This window comes from Acomys minous (assembly GCF_964271855.1).
Source record: "Acomys minous genome assembly, chromosome: 10".
Classification (NCBI taxonomy): domain Eukaryota; kingdom Metazoa; phylum Chordata; class Mammalia; order Rodentia; family Muridae; genus Acomys; species Acomys minous.
Genome location: NC_140491.1, coordinates 33,652,246 through 33,664,708, shown reverse-complemented (window position 1 = coordinate 33,664,708; position 12,463 = coordinate 33,652,246).

Below are 12,463 nucleotides of genomic sequence, written 5' to 3'. Positions count from 1 at the left end.
GATGGACCCCAGAGCCAGCCACCAGACTCCAGCATGGCCCTAAATTCAAGTTAGGCCCGCTTAGTGCTAGGAGCTGTTCTTAGAGCGGAAGACAGGAGGGCACTGTGGCCCTTTTCCTTGCTTCCATACAAGCACTTTTCCCACTGGAAATCTCTCCTCCCCCAACTCCCCACAGTGAGGATCTTTCAAAGACTCCTCGCTAAGGTCTCAGGGAGGTCCCTTCTGATGTGTTCCTCTGCTCAGTCGTCTGTGCTTAACATCCTGTCTGCTCCCCTGTGATCCACAGCCAAGCTCTGGTTAAGCCTGAAGAAACACTCTCACTTGCAGTATCACACTATAGGCAAAGCCAGACCTCGCCAAATATTTATGGGATGGACACCAGGAGTGACAGACCTGGCTCCTTCTTAGCCCTCAGAGCCAAAGCTCACGTTCAGAAGAGAAGGGTCACAGCTGCTGCCTTCGCTCCCTAGTAGGGGTGTTGCGGCAGTAAAGAACGGGTGTGCCTTAGTTTCATTTCTATTACTGTGGCAAAGCTCCATGACCAAGCCAGCTTATAAAAGAAAGTATTTAATTGGGCTTAAGGGTCAGATTGTTAAAGCTGAGAAAGAGCTCACATCCCCCAAGCAGGAGGCAGAGAGCATACTGAAACGTCAAAATCTCTCTACCCGTAATGATACACCCTTCCAACAAGGCAGTATTTATGTCCACCAACTGGGAACCAAGCATTCAAACACGAGCCTTTGGGAGCCGTTCTCATTCAAACCTCCACAAGGCATGCTTGGTTTTCTGTTTGTTTGTTTGTTTTTGGGGTTTTTTTTTTTTCCGAGACAGGGTTTCTCTGTGTAGCCTTGGCTGTCCTGGACTCGCTTTGTAGACCAGGCTGGCCTCGAACTCACATCAATCCACCTGCCTCTACCTCCGGAGTACTGGGATTAAAGGCGTGCGCCGCCACCTCCCGGCTACAAGGCACGTTTTAAATGATCGTCCAGCACAGTCATTGCTATGATCATGCAAGGTGCTGTTGATGTACGTTTAAAATCTATTCTTATCTTCGGTTCCTCAAATCTCTTTCTCCATACTCCCCCCCAATCCCTTCCAATACCCCAACACCAGGTAGGAGAGAAAGGTTAGTGCAGAGAGGAGGGGAGGAGGTGTGGTTTTCCTTAGCTGCTTCCTGCTGTTTAGGCTCGTCGTTCCTTGGGGCAAGTCCAATCCTCGTTTCGGGATATCTCCTATTTCTTCTGGTCCCAGTGCATCAACAGCAACCAGGAGCAGCGGGAAGGAAGCACTAGTGGCCTTTTTCTTCCTCTGAGCCCCCAGTCGCTCTCTGGGTCTGCCATTTATCCCAAATGGCAAAGACCACGCCCCCTGCGCGAGGCGGTACGCAGCTGACAAACATCAAGTCCTCTCTCAGGAGGCCAGTATCGGCTGTGAACAAACAGGATCCGCTCCCCCATATCCCACACCTGGGATTTAAACAAAAACATGTTTTACACATAAAGCTGATTGGCTGAGGCAGTGGAGGGGGATGAAGGGGAAGTGTGGTTTGGGGGTGGCTACCACACAGAAGAACGGGGGGGGGGGGGGGGGGGGCCAGAGCTGATGCGGTTTTAACCCTTCACTGCTGTGCGCCATGTTTGACCTCAGGTGGATCACTCAAGTGCTTTTGAGCCTGGTTGTGAACTGCAAAGTAGACATCAAACGACCCAGAAACTTACTCAAACAAACACTGTGGGCCACATGTGTTTGGAGTTCAAAAGCTTTGATTTTTAGGAAGGTGCGTGTAATTGTGGTATCCATCCTATAAAAGGGAGTCCCTTTTCCATTAGCCGTGCATATGGGCAGGCCCCCTGACAATAAGTAGCACTTGTCCTCTGTAACTGAAAGAACCCTGGGGAAATGGTGGTGTGTGACCACTGCAGCTAAGCCATGAGACACATTGTGTCTACTGGCTTGCCCAGCTTGCTCACTTCAGGGAAGGAGCCGGTTTAGAGCTAAATCCTCTGGAAGACCGCAGTCCCTGCCCATACCCTGGCTTCCATCTCAGAGGAGCCCCTTGAACCGCATTTCCCTGGTACGCTAGGAATCGTATACTCCAGGGCTCCTGACAAACAGCAAAGTAACAAATGCATGATGTTTCAAGCTGCTAACACTTGAGAGTCCTTTTTAAAATGTGTGTGTGTGCAGCTGGGTGTGGTGGCACACACTTTTAATCCCAGCACTGGAGAGGCAGAGGCAGGTGGATCTCTGTGAATGCGAGGCCAGCCTGGTCTACAAAGCGAGTCCAGGACAGCCAGAGCTCCACAGAGAAACCCTCTCTCAAAAAACAAAAACAAAACAAAAAAGTGTGTGTGTAACATGCATGTGTGCATGTGTGTGTGTAACATGCATGTGTGCATGTGTGTGTGATATGTGTGTGTATGTGTATATAAAACACAAGTGTGTAGAGGTCAGAAGTTGATGTTGAGCGTCTCTTCACGTTATCATTTGAGACGGGGTCTCTCACTAAACCTAGAGCTCACAGATTGGTTACGCTGATGGGCCAGCAAGTTCCAGGGATCCACCTGTGTCCACACCCCAACCACAACCCCATGCTGGGGTCATGTGACCATACGTGCCTTTACATGGGTGCTTTGAGTCCAACATCAGACTCTCAGGCTATCTGCTGCGCATTGCTGGGCAATCTCTCCAGCCCCGTGGAAGACCTTCCTGGTTTTGTTCTTTATTTTTGTTCTCTTCTGCTTTGGTTTTTGAGACAGGGTCTCTCACTTTGTAGCCCTGGCTAGCCTAGAGCTCTTTATGTAGGTCAGGCTGGCCTGGGATTTATGGAGAGCCACCTGCCTCTGCCTCCCAAGTGCTAGGATTCAACAAGATATGTGGCGCCATGCTTGACTGTTGCTCTTTTACTTTTTGATGCAGGGTCTCGCTTTGTAGTCCAAACTGGAACTCGCTTTGTAAACCAGACTAGCCTCAAACTCATGTAATCTTTCTGCCTGGGCCTCCTGAGTTCTGTGATTATAGGTAGAGCTACCATCCTCAGCTATATTTGAAATCCTTTGTCTTATAGTAATGAACGTTTAGCAATGGACATACAATGTAGCACTCCCACTTGGGCACCTCTCACCCCCACAAAACTAGTCATTTCTGGAAACACAGAGGGAACAGCCAGTCAAATTAAGGAAAACAATGCTCAAATCAGTTATTTGGGTTTCTGAGTTCTTTGGGACTTTAGCACTGTAGATGAGAGAGATTTCAGACCTCTAAGAACACTTTTATGGCATGGTTAAGATTCTACAAGTTGGGGGCTGGAGAGATGGCTCAGCAGTTAAGGGCACTGACTACTCCTCCAGAGGTCCTGAGTTCAATTCCCAGCAACCACATGGTAGCTCACAGCCATCTATAATGAGATCTGGTGCCCTCTTCTGGCCTGTGGGGGTACATTCAGGCAGAGCACTGTATACATAATAATAAATTAAAAAATAAAAATAAAAAAGAGGGTGACCAGGTGAGCCAGAGCACAGACTTATAATCCCAGCATTCAAAAGGCAAAGGCAGGAGGATTGTACGTTTGAGAACAGCCTGAGCTGAATAGTGTGTGTGTGTGTGTGTGTTAAGGTTGTGACAACTAGAGAGGAGGTGACATTTATGTGTGTGTGTGACCATTTGAGAGGGGGTGGCACATCTATTGTGTGTGTGGTAACAATTAGAGAATAGGGGGCATATCGTGTGAGCGTGCGTGTGCATGTGTGTGTGTGTCTGTGTCTGTCTGTCTGTCTATCTCTGTGTGTGGGGGTGTGGGGGGGTGTGTGTGTGACAATTAGAGAGAAGGCGGCATATCTGCTGCAATATAAAGATTGAGAAGAAGCGTAGCACTTGGGTTCCCAAGAAAGGGAGACAATGAAAAAGGGAGGGTTCCCAGGGATAGGATGGGAGAAGATTGGAGCTCTCCAGGTCCTCAGAGAGGTTGCATTTCACTCTGAGTCCCTATGGCTGCGGGTTTACAGTGATCCAGTGGAGCAAGTGGGCAGGCCACTCACTGAACTCTGGCTTAGTTTGCTGACTGACAGTTGTCAGTCTGAATCCTCAAGGGCCTCTTCCATCTCTGACTCTCTCTCTCTCTCTCTCTCACGCAGGTCTCTTTGGAATATGCAACTTTTCCTAACTCTCCTCTGCTTCGTTTTGCATGAATGGAACTTGAGCCCTGTCCTTGTGACCTCACGAGCCAGCTGAGCCCTAAAGGAAGTTATGTAGGAAGCAGAGGCCCTCCCTAAGGAAAGGCTCGTGCATGGCCTTTCTACTCTGTGGCCAGTGAGGTTGGTGATGGGCCTAAGTGATGCTAACACACCTCAACACTCATGCACCCACATAAGGCCTAGAGCCAGACCTTAGCCTCCACAGGGTCAAGGGTCCTTCCAGACAAATGTCCACAAGGGGGCAGTGTGGGCACAAAGGCTTGGGGACTAGAACTTCAGGCACCAACTCTACCTATTATATAGTAGGCCTGAACAAGGTCTGATTGAGCCTGGGTGGCTGGGGGCGTCTCTTCCCAGAGACCTAGGTACCCAAGTCTCTGGTCAGTAAATGAGAGACACCTGTGCACCCCAATGCATGGTTATTTCTAGGGTAAGCAGTGGCTGCTGTTGTCCCAGCATGCCTCTCTCTCCTTTCAGAGGTGGAGACCCAGGCTCTTCTCTGAAGTGGGCTCTGAGCATTAAGGGGAAGCTTACAGGTCTTGTGGGTGGGAAGTGTTAGGAAGCGTGAAAGCGCATTTGCACCCCACATGTAGGTGCTCAGGAGCAGCTCAGCGCACATACAGTGCTAACAGTTGGGAGGAATGTAAGACGCAGTGGCTTTTACCCTATCCAGAAAGACAGTACGAGAAAGAACAATCCAAGCAGAGAGAGCAGGAGCACAGTGTGCCTAGAGGAGCCGCACGGAGCTGTAGAGTGCCTTTGTTCCCGTTCTCCGTGAGCCATGCTCAGAGGAGGCTGGAAGCCAGGAAGCGTACTCTCCTCTCCCCAGGCTGCACTGGGTAAGACAAAGTCCAAAAAGCCAATTCGTGTATTGGGGTTTTTCTTTCTCCTATTGTGGCTAGCAGCATGGACTATTTTCCAGTTTCACCTCCACACACACAACCTTTCTCCCCCACTCAGCTAAGGCACTGTGCACAAGACCAGGAAAGGCGCTGTTCATGGGTCTCTAGCTGTAGCACCATCCTTGTAGCTCTGCCCTTTACTTGCGTGCACACACACACACACACACACACACAAGCACGCGCACGCACACACACACACACACACACGCTGTCCTCGCAGTGGAAGTGTGTACACCATAGTCTGCGCCCCGACTTCTAGACCATTCTTTAGGAGTGAGGTCTGTGGCTGTGTTCCACTGAGGGCAGGCATCAGCGCTGTGTGTGCAGCCCTGGTATGGAGCAGAGAGCACTCCACAGTGAGCTGGGGTAGATTCCTGTATTTAGGGCCTCAGGTTGGGATCAAAGACCAGAGCTGAGGCCCAGGCATGTTCTACTCCAGGCAAAGAGCTCAGGGGAGTTTAAAACAGGAGTTCAGGCTGGGTCCTCCTGGGTGCTGCAAAGGACAAAATACCATGTTTAGCCTGTGGTTTGCCATGCAAACAGGGGCTCTGCCATATTCAGACACAACACAGTGTTATAAAACTCTTCTTTCTTTTTCTTTCTTTTTTTTTCTTTTTGGTTGGGGAGGAGGGCAGGGCTTCTCTGTGTAGCCTTGGCTGTCCTGGACTCACTTTGTAGACCTCGAACTCACAGCAATCCACCTGCCTCTGCCTCCTGAGTGCTGGAATTAAAGGCATGAGCCACCAAGCCCGGCAAGAACACATCTTAAAAGTTGTGCCTGAGGCCAGAGAACTGATCTAAGCAATCCTTTCCCTCAGCCTCCTGAGTAGCCAGCACTGCAGGTGCATGCCATACACCTGGCCTAGAAAGTGTGATCAACAGCTTCAAGAAGCAAATAGAAACACGTGTCCATGTTCACGGGAAACTAGAACTGGGTGCTATGAAGAAAAAATATTTAGAAAATATGAAGAACTCTTGAAAATTAAAGATGTGATCATGGAGGTTTCAGATTTAGCTCAGTTGGCAGAGTGACTGTCTATCATGCATCAAGCCCTGGGTTTGATACTCGACACTGCTTGCACTGGGTGTGATCACACATGACAGTAATCCCATCACTCAGGTAGGGAGGGCAGGACAATCAGGAGTTCAGGATCATTCTTGGCTACAAAGTGAGTTCAAGATCAGCCTGGGCCAATGATATCCTCTTGGTCTATCTATCTATATCTATATCTATACATATATATACCCACATACACATGTGATCATATAAGTTTAATATGTATATGTATATACATAATGTATCTTTAAATTTATATGTATGATCCTAGAAATATATATGTGTGTGTGTGTGTGTATATATATATATATATATGTGTGTGTGTGTGTGTGTGTGTGTGTGTGTGTATGTACATGGGCATAGAAACTTAACAGAAGATCTAGAAGATTAAGGAAATCTTTATTAAACTAACTAATACTTTATTTATTGAGAGAGAAACATGCCTGTGGCGATCAGAAGACAACTCATAGGAGCTGATTCTCTCCTTCCATATGGGCCCTGAATGTTTGGCAGCATGAACCTTTATTTCCTGACACCAACCCAGGATAAAGTAGACCTAAACATTGAAAAAAAAAAAAGCCAGGCGTGGTAATGCACACTTTTAATCCCAGCACTCCAGAGGCAGAGGCAGGTGGATTGTTGTGAGTTCGAGGCCAGCCAAAGCTACACACCTAACACCAGAAAGAATGAGAGAAGAAAATAAAGTTTCCAGGTTGTACTAGTTGGGTTGTCTTAGTGTTTTTTTAGTGGGTTTTATTGTTTGTTTGTTGTGACAGGGTTTCTCTGTGTAGCCCTGGCTGTCCTGGAACTCCAGGCCTGTTTTATTGGCTTCTGTTTTGTTTTGTTGTTTTTGTCAACTTGATACACAACATGAAATTTTCTGGGAAGAGGGAGGGGACCTCCATTGAGAAGAAAATGTCTCCATCAAATTAGCCTGTGGAGGAATTTTCTTTTTGTTTGTTCTTCTTTTCTTTTCTTTTCTTTCTCTCTCTCTCTCTCTCTCTTTTTAAGATTTATTTATTTATTTATTATACAGTATTCTGCCTAAATATGTGCCTACAAACCAGAAGAGGGCACCAGATCTCATTATAGTGACTTACCACGTGATTGCTGGGAATTGTACTCAGGACCTTTGGAAGAACAGTGCTCTTAACCACAGAGCTATCTCTGCAGCCCGAATAATTAACAGACAGATTAATGTCTGCTGTGGAAAGGCCCAGCCCGCTGTGAGCGGTGCTACCCTGGGCAGGTGGTCCTGAGTGATCTAAGAGAACAGGCTGAGCCAGCCATGGGGAGCACCCTCTGCGGCCCCTTCAGTCCTGGTCTCCAGGTTCTTGTCTTCAGTTCTTGCCCTAGCTTTTTTTTCACGATGAACTGTAAACTGTAAGAAACAAACAAACAAACAAACAAAACCTTTTCTCTCCAAAGTTTCTTTTGGTAATAATGTTTTATCCCAGAAATAGAAGGCAAACTAAGATCCATGTTAAAAGGATGGACTGAAGACAGGTGGTGGTGGCCCACACCTTTGATACCAGAATTAGAAAAGGCCGTGGCAAGTGAATCTCTAGTGAGTTCCAGGACAGCTAGGGCTACATAGAGAAACCCTGTCTCAAACAAACAAACAAACAAACAAACAAACAAAGCCGGGCGTGGTGGCACACATCTTTAATCCCAGCACTCGGGAGGCAGAGGCAGGGGGATCACTGTGAGTTTGAGGCCAGCCTGGTCTACAAAGCAAGTCCAGGACAGCCAAAGCTAACACAGAGAGACCCTGTCTTGAAAAAACAAAAACAAAAACAACAATAACAAAACAACAACAACAAAACCAAAACAAAAATAAAAAACCAAAACCACATAAAACCAAGACAACAACAACAAACCAGGCATGGTGGTGCACATCTTTAATCCCAGCACTCAGGGAGGCAGAGGCAGTCAGATCCTGTGAGTTTGAGGCCAGCCAAAGCTACACAGAGAACCCTGTTTCAAAACACAAAAACAAAAGCAAAACAAAAAACAAAACAAAAAAAGGATAGACTGAATGTTCAGACGCAAGAAGGCAAGTAGATGTGTGCTTCAGGCATTTCTACAGGAATCTCAGACTCTTGAGTCAGAGACTTGTTTTGTTTTGTTGTTTTTATTTTTCGAGACAGGACTTGCTTTGTAGACCAGACTGGCCTCGAACTCACAGCGATCCACTGGCTGGGGTTAAAGGCGTGCGCCACCACGCCCAGCTGAGTCAGAGACTTTATAAGTGTACAGAGAGAGGACCAGGATCAGAACAGTGGCTACCAGCAACACACAAAGCTCAGAGACACTGGATTCTGCCAAAGTACAAGTCCTCAGTGACAGGAAGAGCGCTCAGAAAATGGGCTCCTTTCTTAGGAGACACTTGAGGGTGTGCTTCTCCAAAAAGAGTGGGAAACTGAGAAAGAGGAAGTAGGAACCCCACAGTAGGGGATTCCATGGAAGCAACAGTGACGGGACACTGGTGAAGGGAGGCTGAGAAGGAAAGTGAAGCCAATGCCAAATTTAGAGGAGTCTGTGGTGGGCTAATGGAATGTCTCATATATTGGAAGATCTTTAGCATGATCTGGGCATTTGGCGAGATTTAAATTACTTATTTCAAGCTGGGCACAGCGGTGCACGCCTGTAACTCCAGCACTTGGAGAGGCAGAGGGAGCAGGATCTCTGTGAGTTCGAGGCCAGCCTGGTCTACAAAGCGAGTCCAAGACAGTCAAGGCTAACACAGAGAGACCCTGTCTCAGAACAAACAAACAAGCAAAAAATTTACTCATTTCAAAAGGATGAACAAAAATAAATAAATAAATAAATGGTCATGTGTGAGATGAAGCATATAATAAGACTAAATAATGCACTTTCTTTCTTAGTGCTATAAAGAAAAAGACTTTGACTGTTTTTAATGAAATTATATTTAAAAATGAAATTGAAAATACATGACCACAGGTCCTGGGCTTACAAAAGGATGAACAGAATGAAAACGATTGCATCCTTTAGCTCCAGGAGGAGAAAGCTGAAGAGAGGAAGCTGCTTGCTGGAGGCGCCCTGCAGTCACTTCATTGCCTAAGGCGAGTGCTAAACCGATGATATTACGGGTCAGGAAGTAGCAATAACAGTGTCCTTTAGGAATAAGGAAGTGAAACCAAAAAAAAAAAAATGGGCAGAGTTGAACTGTGGCCTCTGGAGAAGGAGAAGGAAAGCAGCTACATGTTTTGTGAGCCTTAATAGCTATGGGATCTCTCAAATTCTGCCTCAGACTGTCCTCAAACTCACTATGTAGCCCAGACTGTCCTCAAACTTTTGGCAATCCTCCTGCCTCAGCATACTAAGGATATGGGAAACAGAAGCAGGCAAATCAGTGTGAGTTTATGGCCACCCTAGTCTACAAAGAGAGCCTAGAACTGCCAACACAGAGTTCAGGAGGGCCTTCTCAGTCTGGTGTGTCTGGCCTTCTCCGTGTTTTGGGACCAGTCTGTGGCATAGGTGGGCTCCAGTGCAGCTTGGAAGGAATGGGCACAGTAGGTGCCATGGTATTGAGGGGTCGACACTATGTCCAAGGTTAGGTATACATGGAGGGTGTACTCGGGTTAGCATCTGGGAGCCTTGGGTCTGGCCAGCATGGTTTGAGGACCCATGAGTGTGGGAATGGGGAACAAGGCCTAAGGATAGAAGAGTGAGAAGGAAACGGTCAGGCTGCTGCCGAAAATTGGGTGGGACCCATCCAGAACACATGCCAGGCCTGGAGGGGGCAGGTGGCTCTGGACCTTTTCTCATGAGCCCCACACTCATTTCTACTAAGCAGTTCTATCTTGGCAGGGCCTGGGGGCAGGTCTAGGGGAGGGAGAGGAGCCAGTCCTCAAGTCTCCTGGACCAGTCTCGTTTATTGTCCTTTTTCCCTCCCACCTCCAGTCTCGGAGGACTTTATAGTCACATGTGCCACTTTTCTCCCCGTGTCTCAGTGTCCAGCGTTGACTGGAGAAAGGCTGGCCACCCCTCCTGACACAGGCTTGAGTGATTGGTGGGCCTTTCGGGCGATAATGGGGAACCACACGCGCCGTCCAAGGCCACAGCTTCCCTACCCGAGCCTGTGGTCTTCCTCTTCCAGACCCTCATCATTTTCCTGGAGGTCATGTGGGTGAAAGAGGGCAGGAAGAGACTGGAGGTGGGGAGTTGGGGAGGGCAGAGGGCAGAGCAGTCGCTGTGTGTACAAACACCTCCTCCATCGTACCACCGAGGCCGGAAGTGGGACCCAGAATAGAACAGGCTGCTTTCAAGTTCCAAATCGGGCTCCGGGGGCTGAAAGCATGTTTGGGTGTAAAAATAGAAATATCAGTACATGTGAGACCTGGGTCTGCCACCCACGGGGCGGGCTTATGTTTTTAAATAGATTTTTTTTCTACTAAGGTTGGTTTGACAGTGTTCTCGACCGAAAACTGTTCGAAATAAACTTTTCAGAGGGCAAAAGCCAGAGCCAAGCCAGGCTTTACCACCAAAGCCAGGCAGCCGTGAGCAGGTTCATGAAAGGGAGGGGGGGTCTGGAGGGTCTGCCCTGCCGGTAGGCACTTCCACCGGCCTGTAGCTCTGGCTCCTCCTTTCTCCAATATCTTCGCTAAGAAAAGCCTCCCGGGTCTGTTCCAGCTTGGTCTCGCTGCCTTCCAGAAGCCTCCTCCAACTGACCACATTGGCTTCCTGGCTAGTCAGAAAACCTGACCTGGCTGCCTCAAGACCAGACACTTAGGTGGGGTGGGGGTGGGGGGAATGGTGGCACACGCCTTTAATCCCAGCACGTGGGAGGCAGAGGCAGGTGGATCTCTGTGAGTTCGAGGCCAGCCTGGTCTTCAAAGTGAGTCTAGGACAGCCTACTTTCCCTGGCAGGTGTGCTGTTAGGCCAGTCTCCCAGCAGAGGACCCAGCCTCAGCCTTGTCCTCACAGCCTGCCAGATGTCTACTTTGGCCAGATGTTTGAGGCCAACCCTCCCTCCCATACACCTCTTCGCAGCTGGGTTCCAGCCTGAGTGGAATCTTTTTTTTTAATATTTTATTTAAATTTTAATTTATGTGCATTGGTGTGAGGGTGCCAGATCTTAGAGTTACAGACAGTTGTGAGCTGCCATGTGGGTGCTGGGAATTGAACCCCAGTCCTTTGGAAGAGCAAGCATTGCTCTTAACCACTGAGCCATCTCTCCAACCCCCCCCTGAGCTGAATCTTCCCAAGGACTCCCATGCCCTTACCATCCGTTCCCTGCCCACCCTCAAGGCTTTGGGCTATGGGTGTCCCTGACTCCTGCTGTCCCCAGATGAATGGCCGGTAGCCTTCAGCTTTGGTCCTACCCAGAAACAGGCCTGCCAATGGGAAGCAGCCTTACTTTGAGGCACTTGTTAAAAGTCACAGTGCCAGCCGGGTGTGGTGGCACAGAGGCAGGAGGATCTCTGTGAGTTCGAGGCCAGCCTGGTCTACAAAGTGAGTCCTGGACAACCAGGGCTGTTACACAGAGAAACCTTGTCTTGAAAAGCAAGCAAGCAAGCAAACAAACAAACAAAACCACAGTGCCAGTCTTAGGAATAGAAATGAGATGGCAGGCGCGATGTTTCCTTGGACACAGGAACCTGATTGGGAAGGCCGGCCCTTTCCTTGAGAATCTTACCCATTGGCTCTGTCTATTTCTTCACCAGCATCTGCTTTGTTCCAGAAAATGGAGAAGCCCTGAGGCAAACGAGGTCTTGCTCTAATACGGTGACGTTCTAAAGGGAGTCTGGATGTATCAGATGTCGGGGTTCAAAGGACAGAGGAAGAGGAGGGAGCAGAAGGGGGGTGGAAAGTTTCTTAAAAGAATTAAGGAGGGGGAGGGGGATGGCCGAGTCCATAGAGTGCTTGTCATACCAGCGTGAGGGCTTAAGTTCAGATCCTCAGCACCCATATGCTGTGTGCAGTGGCACATACCTGTAAACTCAGCCTTTGGGGGGCAGGCTGGAACAGGGGATCCCTGGGATTTGTTGGCTAGGCAGTCTGAGTTGGGGAACTCTGTATTCACTAAGAGACCCCCATCTCATTAGATATGGCAAACTTCTGAAGAAGGCACTTGACATTGACCCCTGGCCTGTACATGTGTGTATGTGCTCACATGTGCATGCACACACACAAACATACACACTAAGAAGTTGGAAAAGTCAGGGCAGTGGTGGCACACACCTTTAACCCCAGGGCTCAGGAAGGCAGATGCAGGTGGGTCTCTGTGAGTTCGAGGCCAGCCTGGTCTGTAGAGTAGTCCAGGACGACTAGGGCTGCATAGAAAA